Below are 11,100 nucleotides of genomic sequence, written 5' to 3' on the forward strand. Positions count from 1 at the left end.
GTGTGTGTATGTGTGTGTATGTATGTATGGTTTCCAATTGGCGGAGGTCGACAGATTGTATACTAGGCTCAATGAGATGACCAAGGTTGAACAGATGTCATACCATACGATTCTATAATTACACCCAATGTAATCTATTCAAACGTAGTGTGGCCAACATGAGAATCAAGTCCTCCCTCTAGAACTTCAATTGATTTCCATAACTCGACTCTGTACAAAACCATATCCTAGTGAAAAAGTTTCTAGTCTAATATCATGGAGATGGAAAATAAACTTAAAACGAAAAGCATCCACCTGCATGCATGACATGCAATGAAGGAAGATGTTGCATGCTTCTCACACCGAACACAACAAAGGATGACACAATTTGTAAGCTTCAAAATGTGAGTCAGGAAAGCTCAAGGTCGGGGTCTTGTCAATGAGGTTCTTGTAGATAGCGCATTGGGTGGGATGTATCAAAGGAGCCAGAACTTGAGGGGCAGGAAGAGCGTACGGTTGCACGCATTCAACACTTTTTTTTTGAGCCCGTCAAGCTTGTCGGTGTCGAGGGGTGAGTTCTTAGGATTTTCGATGCTGGATAAGGAATCGTTGATTGAAGCAAGGAATAGGAAGCGAGAAATAGAGCGAGTTAAGCGGCCCTACGAGGGTTGAGCTTGAGATTGACGTCGTCGCTGGAGGATCAGGGAATTGTCACTGGGGTCATCGACACTTTTTCATGTACTATTCAATAAGTTTCTGCCAACAAACAACAAGGACGAGGAGGCATAGCCGGTGGTGGACATATATGGGTCAACTAATTGTGGATGTTTGAATTCAAGTTAAAGCGATAGATGAGGGAGAGGATCCATGATTGAATAGAGTGCTTGTTTGTCCATCCAAGCGACAAAGCTAAGCATTGCGATCCGTGGCAATACCACTATTCGGGAATGATATATTTGGACTTTTGAAAGAAAAGCTCTCGAAGAGGCGATGCCTACAAGTTTACATACAGAGTGTTCGAGTGTTGGCTGCATCCGGCTCGATACTAGATACAACCATGAAAAGATGGGCAGAATTATCATCATTTGGATGTGTATTTTTTAAATACACGCTGAAGTAGCTTCGAGTGCTGCCTGCAACGGCACAAGCAGTGACGACGGGAGGTCGGAGCGGAGGAAGTTATAATGGATCATCGCAAGCTAGAACAGTGACGTGCTACGATAGGACGTTTGGATATGAGAGCTTGTCTTATGACATAGCATCGATAAGTCACGATCCAAGCTACTTGTCAAGGTACTGGAGCTCGGCCAACTCTGGTGCTGGGTGTGTGACATCATAGAATTCATCACCCAGGTCGACGATAGTCAGGTACAAGCAATACGCAGTACTATTGAGCCCTCCGTTGTCTCCCTTGGAGTTGCATCTGCCATCGCCTGGGTCGATTCAGGAATGGGAGAAAATGCGGGGTCATTTACAAGTAAGTCGATGTCATGAGAGCAATGTGGGATGTTGAAAACGACGCTACAGTAAGTGATGCAAGCTTAAGGACTAAAGGACATAAGGAGATGTCGATGGTGTCGACACATCAGTGACATTTGGAACATTTGAACTCGATGCCAACGTTGATAATACTAAGCGTAGGATTCAATTGGAATTGGCTGCCAAGAGGTGGTTCAGTTTGGATTGGCTACCAAGAGCAGATTCAATTAGAATCGCTGCCAAGAGTAAGTCTAGTTGGAATTGGTTACCAAGAGCAAGCTCAATTCGAATTGACTGCCAAATGCAAGTCTAGTTGGAATTGGTTGCTATGAGCAGGTTCAATTGGAATCGACTATCAAGAGCAGGTCTAGTTGGAATTAGCTACCAAGAGCAGGTCTAGTTGGAATTAGCTACCAAGAGCAGGTCTAGTTGGAATTGGTTGCCAAGAGTAAATTCATTTAGAATCGGCTGCCAAGAGCTCAATGCATATCTTCCAATTAGAATTGTATGGCTGGCAATTAGAATTGCATGGCTGGCAATTAGAATTGGCCGCCTTTGCTTGCTACCATTGCTCTTTTCTAGGGCATGATATGAAGAAACTTTAGTAGGTTGGCAAACATAAAGGAATCACCCAACGTAACGACAGAGACAATGACTGGCGTTGATGGCAATGAACACGATGGCATGAGACCTGAAATGAATATAGCGTATCGCTATTGGCACTGCAATATCCAATTGGATGTGAATTTGGAGCAGAGTGGAGGGACGGATAGGGGATTAAAAAATGTCTATCGGAGCGTGAGACCTTCGTATTTGCTCTACATTTTTTCAGACCGGGTCCTGACGCCTCCTTATGGCACGTTTTATAATATGCCTTTCGATGTTGGAAGCACAAGTTCTGGTTGTGCCCTACTCTTCAGCAATGCGGTTAAGATTCAACAACAAGAACATTAAGATCGAAGACGAAGATTACTACGAAGTATGCAAGCCATCCACTCACAACCATATCAGTTGCACAAAGCTTCTAGACTTGTTTTAAATGGTGGTGTCTAAATTTAATGATCTCACAATAGATCAATACCTTGGTTTAGGATACACAATTTATACTCTTAGTCTTCAAAATAAAAGCTTCGAATGGCAATTTATAAGTCCAAAGTATACTCTACAAATAAGAGATGATCTGGATTTTTATTCCTAAACCTAAGTATCCTACAGCTAGTCGGAGAAGAAGATGGAATACATAGAAATATATGAGGTCATATGGCTAAAATAAGGTTTAATGAAGGAGCTTGGAACTGTAGTGTCAAAAGCAAAAGACACAAGTGAACTCTGAGAGAAGTGGTTGACCATACGTGTAACACCCAGTTCAGAGCAGTCTTCCTTTCTATAGTTCATCTTGCTTATCGTTGTCACGGTGGAGATTCAAGTCATGAGAAGGGATGGCTAGTGCAAAGCATTTATCTTAGATCATCGAAATTGGCCACAGGAGTAGTCGTAAACTAAGTAAAGCCGGCCGTTTTGACAGTTGTGAACAGTAGGGGATTGAGGTGAATACAATTGTGAAACACAACTCCCTCGCTATATCACCTTTGTATAGCAATAACTTACTTATTGGATGCCATTTGAATTTCATTATCAAGATTGAAAACGCTTAGAGATGCACTTCAGTTCCAGCTGTAGAAGAAAAATACCAGTTCAACAATGCCACCACTACACCTCTATTTAAAAAAGTACGATTTTTGCACAAAGAATCCATGTATGTTCAATGAGAGAGAGTTTCTACCTTAGGTGCCATGAGTCATAATCAAGAGGCGACCTCCTCGTCCTTCTTCAACCATACCAACACCTTCATCTACTACCATTTCTATAAGGATCTGAACCATTACAAGTAGATAGTTGACAATTATCTTAACTCAAACATCAACTGAAGCACAAAACTGTGAGCCGAATACACGAGCAAGTAACCATGATGTGAAAATTATGAATTCATAGATGCGGGTTCATAGAACTCAATATCACCTACGAGGTCCCACTTGCGACTAGGTTTGCACCGAAAAATCGGGCACATGCACACGCACTAAGGAAAGGCACAGGAAGGGCGTCGTCCATCCCATACTGCCACCGTTGTCATATTACGTGCTTCCTGCTCGAGAACGCGTCGGATGTCTGGCCGTAGAAGGTAGTATGGAGATTCGCCAATAGTCAAGCAGTCTATCAGTTTTTGATTGCAAGAATATAAACGACTGCAAGAATACATCGTAAATCTATACGGATACCCTTCGACTGCTTATCGAAGTCCTTTTTGCCCCAGCCGGTAGGTCTCTAGACGTTACAGAGAACCCCGAACAACCCAATTTGCTAATCTCCGATACCGCTTTGTACTTACGATCTTGTATCCACTGACTATCTCGTCAGATTAATCCAACAATTTTCATTCACTCCACATACTCAATTCTATAGACACCCTTTTAATCCTTCAATCACAAACCTAACTCGATTTCACAAAACAGTCAGGAGTGATCACACCCACTTCATTAAAAATCCCGATTCACCATTACAACACTGACTTCAGCAACGATTGCCTCAATCTTCCCAAAACTCTATGAAGAAGAAAAATCCAATTCTCTGTCTTTTCTTCCCCGATCCGAAGCATGAAGCTCCTCTCCAATACCTGTCAAAAACTTCTCCCAAAAACTTATTCTCTCCCCTAACCTTATCCTCTGAATTTCCTCAATCTTCCATCTTGGATCCGAAATTGGCTCCCATCGTCAGAGCTTAGATTCAAAATTAGCTCCTGCCGTCAGAGCTTTTTCCTCCATTTTTACCTTTAAGAAACCCATTTACCGAAAACAACGTTGCCTGAAACGGCACAGAGAATAGATCAGCCTGAAACAGAATCGAAATCTCGTACTCGAGTCCCCATTGAGTCGCCCGACCAATTCAGGTCTCATATTGGATAAGAGTCCAGTAGTAAGACCCGGATGTTCCCATAATTGGATCAAATTCGTCCTTCGTGTCAGATTGGCTGAGGCCCGTAGTAAGACCAGGATTTTCCCGTAATTAGACTGCATTGGGTTGCCCGATCAATACAGGTCTCATATTGGGTAAGATGACCCGGATTGGATTCTCGAAATTAGATCCAATTGGCTCTTTGAACTAGGCTCACCCGTCGCGTGAATTGGTCCTTTCCCTTCCTGCTGACTCCCATTATTGGAATCGAATGGAGCATTTCAGTATGCCCTGGCTGACTGTAACGGAGTGACTGAACCTGACCACTCAGTATTTGTACTGGAGTTGGTCGATGCTCCCAATATTCGAGGTAACTGAATATTAATAAAATTCTTCTTTCTTTTTATTTTCACTGTATACTCGTGTTACAACACGACATCCACCCCCTCTGAACCTGTGCATCCTCCGGTATGCACCAATTTACCAAATTGCAGTTTGATTCAGAATATATCCCCTACGTCTTTGTCCAGTTCGTCTTCGTCACCTTCATTATCCATATCACTTTCATCTTCTTGCTGCGGAGTCTCTGTACCTTCATTAAGGTCTTCCATATTCATCTCTGCGTGTCTTTGTTTAAATATTTTTACTCGCTTCCCTGCAATCGGTATTTTCAATTTTGTACGATCTAACTCCCGTAATGAGTAAGTCGCATTATCATGAACAGTTGTTACTACATATGGTCCAAACCAACGTTTTGAAAATTTCCGCAAAGTACTATGTTGATTATCCAGACTATTGTCATAAACAAGTACCCAGTCACCTTCCTCGATTGCTTTTGGTCTCAATCGATGTTGCTTATCAAATCGCGCCTTGTTTTGTAACCTTGCTCTTTTTAACCTTTCCAATGCTATCTAGACATCTTCCGTTCTTTGCTCCAATTGTCGAATCCTAATAGCCAGAAGTTCTTCTCTTGTCAATCCATCTTCCCATGGTAGTATACTCCAAGTAAGTATCTTTTCTTCAATCGGCATAATTGGTTTTTGACCTGTCATAAGTTCTACTAGCATATATCCTGTCACCGAACTATGTGTTATTCAATCAGCCCATAATGCAAATGACAAAAGCCGTGGCCACTCTTTAACTTTCCCATTACAAGCTTTAACTAATGCTTTCACAATCGGTAGGTGACCGCGTTCGCTTTTTGCATTCCCTTCTGGATTATAAGCAGTAGTCAGTGATAGTTTAATTCCACATTTTTCAAAGAACTTACGAGCTTCTAGCGCATTTAATTCTCCACGATCTGCAGTGATTTTTCCTACACATCCGTAGCAGCAAATGACATCTTCAAGCAAAAACCTACAAATCCCCTCTGTAGATTTCGTCCTCAATGCTCTTCCTTCTACTTGATTTGATAAATCTTCACGAGCTAAAACCAAATATCTCATCTGCCATAACCCAACCGGCATAATAACGAAATCAACAATCCATTTAAAATGAATAGCCAGAGGATACGTAGGATGAAGACCGTCTCGATGTCAGATATTAGAATACGATTGACAGATTTCACATGACTCTACAAATGAGAGCACATCTCGATACATATTTTTCCACCAATATCGTTCCTTGAGTTTAGCAAAAGTAGCCCAGATTCTTCTATGCCCTGCCCATAAACTATCATGAAACTCCTTTAATAATTTTAGTCTTTCTTCTTTTTTGCCTATCACTCGCTGTGGCATCCCAATTCCTTTCTTCGGTCTCTTCCATAAGAATCCATCTCAAAGTAAAAATCCATATGCTTTTTTTCTTATTTGTTTGAATTTTTTTGTAGACCAATTTCTCTGCTTAGTCAAGGTATTCAAGTAATGACCAATATCCAATAATTCTCCTTCATAAGATTCTTTAAGAAATAGCTTGTCTTCTCTGTTGAGATTTGATATTGAATAGAATTTCAATCCGACGTCATCAATGTCTTCAACCATTTCGTCCTCCCTCTCGTATCTTACTCGAGATAGTATGTCTGCTACTAAATTATCTTTCCCAGTAATATGCTTAAATTTTGGATTTAGTGACTTAATATAAGCAATCCATCTCAACATCGCAATATCTGGCGTTGAACAGTTAATAATCATTCCAAGCAATGGCAAGCAATCTGTTTCAATTACTACTACTGCCTCAATCAAATAGTCCTTTTCAGCTTTCATAACCGAAACGACTCTCCAAAGTTCTCTTTTGACTTGCGAATATGCACGCTGACGAATACTTAAAACTTTAGCCCCAAATCGAACTGCAAATCTACTTCCATTTGAATCATCTTGACCCACAGCCCATCCCATGGCAATTGGACTAGCGTCCACAGTAAGAATCACTGGTCTATTGTACTTATAATCAACATTCCTCAATATTGAAGGTGACATTAATAATTTCTTCAATCTTTGCATTGCCTGAATATGCCTTTCTTTCCATTCAAATCGGTAACCCTTACGTAACAGTTCATATAATGGATCCGCTATGTGAGCAAAATGAGGGATCTAGATTCGATAAAATACACATGTACTCAAAAACCTACGAACCTCTGTTAAAGAATCACAATCCTCTTTCATCCTTCTAATTGCATCAACTTTAGTCGAATCTGGTTTTCTTCCGTAAAATCCACATAAATGTCCAATAATCACAACCTCTCGCACTCCAAATATGGACTTCATACCTGATAATGTAAGATGAACTTCTCCAAGCCGAGTTAAAATCTTTTCACAATCTTGTATATGATCAACAACATATTTGCGACATCCCCTCGTATCTAAAGTTTCATCCTTGTCTCCTTTTCTGCACCCTTTTATAGGAACATCATCCAGAAAAGGCATAGTCTTTTCCGGAATAAAATCTCTCAAGACCTTATTCATTCCATTCATCATATGTGCAATTGAGTTGGTCGCGCCTTGAGGAAGAGTGCACATTCTAACCAATCCAAGCGGTGTCCTCATCGTTGTCATATCTCTACTTCCTTCGGCAAGTTGAAATTGATCATAACCTGAATACAAATCACCCATTGAATAGATCGCCCTTCCAACAAACGCCTCAGTAAATTCATCCACAATAGGTCCAATTCCTACATTCCTGACAGTTACTGCATTCACCGGTTGCATATCTTGAATAAACCGTAGTAACCCATTCTTCTTAGGTTCCGCAAACCATCGACTAGAATACGGCGCAAATGAAGGTTCCAATATTTTCATCTTTATCTTTTCCTTTAATAGTTCAACCAATTTAGGTAAATGTGCCCTCGGTACTAGAATCGGTCTTAGATTCCAAGGTACATGCGGTACAGTGAAGATAACCATAGGTGTTATAATATTTGGATCCACACACCCAATTTCATGAGATTCAAAGGCAAACGATCTACCTTATTTAGCCAACATCTTTTTGAAGCAAGTAATTTCCTCCGGCAATAAAGAACCATCAGAACCAATCTTCAATTCTTCAAAAGTCTCTTTAGTAAACTGATGTCCAATACTCATTGGATCTCTTAAACTTGCTTCTTTTGATGCTTCTCCCATTTGTTCTTTAGAATCCTCTGGTAATGGTCCGGCAACAGGCTTTACCTTCTTATCTGCCATTTTATATCTCGTCTCTATTGTGACTTTTGGTGCTTGAAAAGATTCAAGCATGGTATAAACCTCTCTCGAATGAATCTCAACAATCTTATCATTATCTCCTAACCCAATAGATGTAATCAATTCCAATGAATCTTCCAGTCCATTTTCTTCATAAATATCCAAAATCCTCTCATCATCTTGTAATGTACCTAACTTGCGTAATTCTCCTTCAATATTATATAATCTTTTTCTTTCTTTTCTTTTAAAATCATCAACTTTCTTATACATAATATTTCCATTCTCCAATATACCAATAAAACTCGCATCAAAGGCACCTTCATCTCGCGAGAGTACCTCCTCTTTTGTACCTCCATAATCTCGCTTTACAGTGGTACCTCCCTAAAATCCTTAAATCCTTCAACAATCTTTGGCAATGGTTTCTCCCTCAACCTATCTCGATTCCGTTCATGGTTAGGAGGTACTGTTAGAAATTGTACAGCTTTCCTCCCATCTTCGCTCTGTACCCTTGCATAAGCAGAACCATCGTCAAGTACCTTTGTTTCTATCCATGTTGCCGTGATATAAGGTTGTCCTAAAATCAACGGATAAGACGTTGTATCTTGAACGAAGAAATGTTGCTCCGTCGCAACATCCCCAATCCGAATTTTGACATTTGGACAAGCTCCATATAATTCGCCTCGTGTGTTATTAGCTGCTCGTATTGCCCATCCATGTTCCATATCAATTGGCCATTTTTGCTTCTTATAAAGATCTTTAGACATGAGATTTATTTCAGAACCATGGTCGACCAAAGCAACTATTGGTTCTTCTATATCTCCTACTTTCACCAATACCTCAGTAGTTGCCCTTGCCTAATGCTTTCGAATATAATGGCTCAAAGTTTCCATTTCCTTGTCACTATAATCTTCAAAATGTACTCGTTGATTATACCCATTCTTTTCATTTGTTGGTTGCTTGTAACCAATATCAACCTGTTCTTCATCTCTACATATTTTTGCATCAATAGCATGACTCATTCCTGTTTCCCCCATTAATTGCCTCTTTCGCTTAATGCTGTCAATGATAACATCATGAAACTCCTTCTTTGCAATTTCCAAGACTTCTTTCAATGTGAATTCCACCTTAGCATTTAATATACGTTCTTTCAACACCCCTTTCAAATTTGTTGCCGCTTCAATGTCAGAAAGTAGCTTATAAGCAATTGATTTGCTCTTATCTTTTGTCTCCTTTGTTTTTTCTCCCAATGATGCTGAGGTATCCTTTACACGCAATTCTTGTGAAGCTGCCTCCCGAGCCTTGTCTCCTTGAGTTTGCCTCTTAGAAGAATTTCCTTCTCTAGTATCATCAAAATTTCCTCATCTCTTTTCTTCCATCAAAGCTTCATGTTGGCTCTTAGCAATATATGCATGAACTGAAAGAGACTCAACAAGATCCTCCCAACCTGTTCTACCTCGTATTGTAGCTGCAGTTCTCAATAACGCTTCTCGAGGTAATTTCCCTTCTTGCATTGTAGAAACGGCAAAAGCCCAAAACTCACTAGTTTCCATACTTCCACCAATTTCATCATCTACTCTAGCACCATAACTTGCACTTTGTCGTGCTGTTGTTTCATGCTCTTTTAGGTAATCTTGAACCAATGCTCTCATTCCTCCCTTGCCAAAATTGGTTTGAAGAAGATCCTCTCTATTTTTCAATGCTATCTTCCCATCTTTCCAGCAAATAATTCCCTGCCGTATCATATTATTAAATTCATTGCAATCTTTTCTAGTGTGTGAAGCATCATCACACCAAATGCATCTTTGTACATATCCTTGTTGTGAAACATTCTTCGAATTATTTATAGAAGTATTCTCTTCAAGTCTTGCTAATTTGATTTGAAGATCTCGCATTCCTCGTATAATTTCTTCCATCCCCATATCTGCTTTCTTTGACAAGGATGTCGAAGGTTGAACTGTAGGCATTGTTGGTGGTGTTGTACATACTGGAGCTTTGGGTGCTTGTACTGTTTTCGGAATATTGCTCCTATCCTTCCTCCTTTCTTTTTTTGTAAGCAACCCCACCGTATCTTCAACGTTCTTCCACTTCGTTGTCAATCCTTCATCTTCTTCTTTGTCTTCAAGAAGGAGTTCTAATTTCTCTTGCAATTCTCCATCAGCAGCTTGAAGAAATAGATCAACTTTGTTCGGTTCCAATGTCAATTTTTCTACCTTCGATAATTGAGAGTACTGCCTCTCAAATTCCCTTAGTAGCTCTGTTGCTTGCAAATTCTTATTGGGCCGTTCAATCCATCTCAAAAACAGCTTCTTAGTAACATGATCAACATCTTCCAAGAAATATTCGTCTTTCAATGCATGTGAAAAATCCTCCCATGAATTCCCATAACGATCCGTAATCGATGTAATGTGGTCTCTTATCTCCGGTATCGTGGCAAGTCCAAATAGTGCAACCATTTTCTTCTCAGAAACTCGATTTAATTCCATTTCACGAACATAACATCTTAAATACCTTGGAATATTCCTCCCATTAAATTGATCAATTTTATTGACCACTGCTTGCAATGCTTTGGTTGCCAAAGCTTCCTTTCGATCATTGCTTTGCTGTTGCTGCATTGACAATGAGAAGGCTTGAAACAAACTAGCAATAGACGGATCCATGTGCATACCTTGTCCTTTAGAAGACTCCCCACCAGAAACTTCTCCCAAAAATCCTTCAAAATTTTTATTTTCGTTTTCCATAAAAATAAAGATAAAATCAACCGAAATCCAATACCTTCCACCTCAAGCTTTCACGTCGAGTTCACCACTTTTGTCGTATTACGTGCTTCCTGCTCGAGAACGCGCTGAATGTCTGGCTGTAGAAGGTAGTATGGAGATTCGCCGATAGTCAAGCAGTCTATCAGTTTTTGACTGCTGGAATATAAACAACTACAAGAATACATCGTAAATCTATATGGATGCCCTTCGACTGCTTGTCGAAGTCCTTTTTGCCCCAGCCGGTAGGTCTTTAGACGTTACAGAGAACCCCGAACAACCCAATCTGCTTATCTCCGATACCGCTTTGTACTTACGATCTTGTATCC

General features: G+C 40.2%; 1 pseudogene; it reads left to right on the plus strand.

Annotated features, from left to right (window-relative positions):
* LOC149988073 (casein kinase 1-like protein HD16) overlaps positions 1-1,829 on the plus strand; it is a 4,874-nt pseudogene extending 3,045 nt beyond the window's left edge.
* Positions 1,830-11,100: the final 9,271 nt, after the last annotated feature.

Source organism: Physcomitrium patens, chromosome 11 (assembly GCF_059467195.1).
Source record: "Physcomitrium patens ecotype Gransden chromosome 11, ASM5946719v1, whole genome shotgun sequence".
NCBI lineage: Eukaryota > Viridiplantae > Streptophyta > Bryopsida > Funariales > Funariaceae > Physcomitrium > Physcomitrium patens.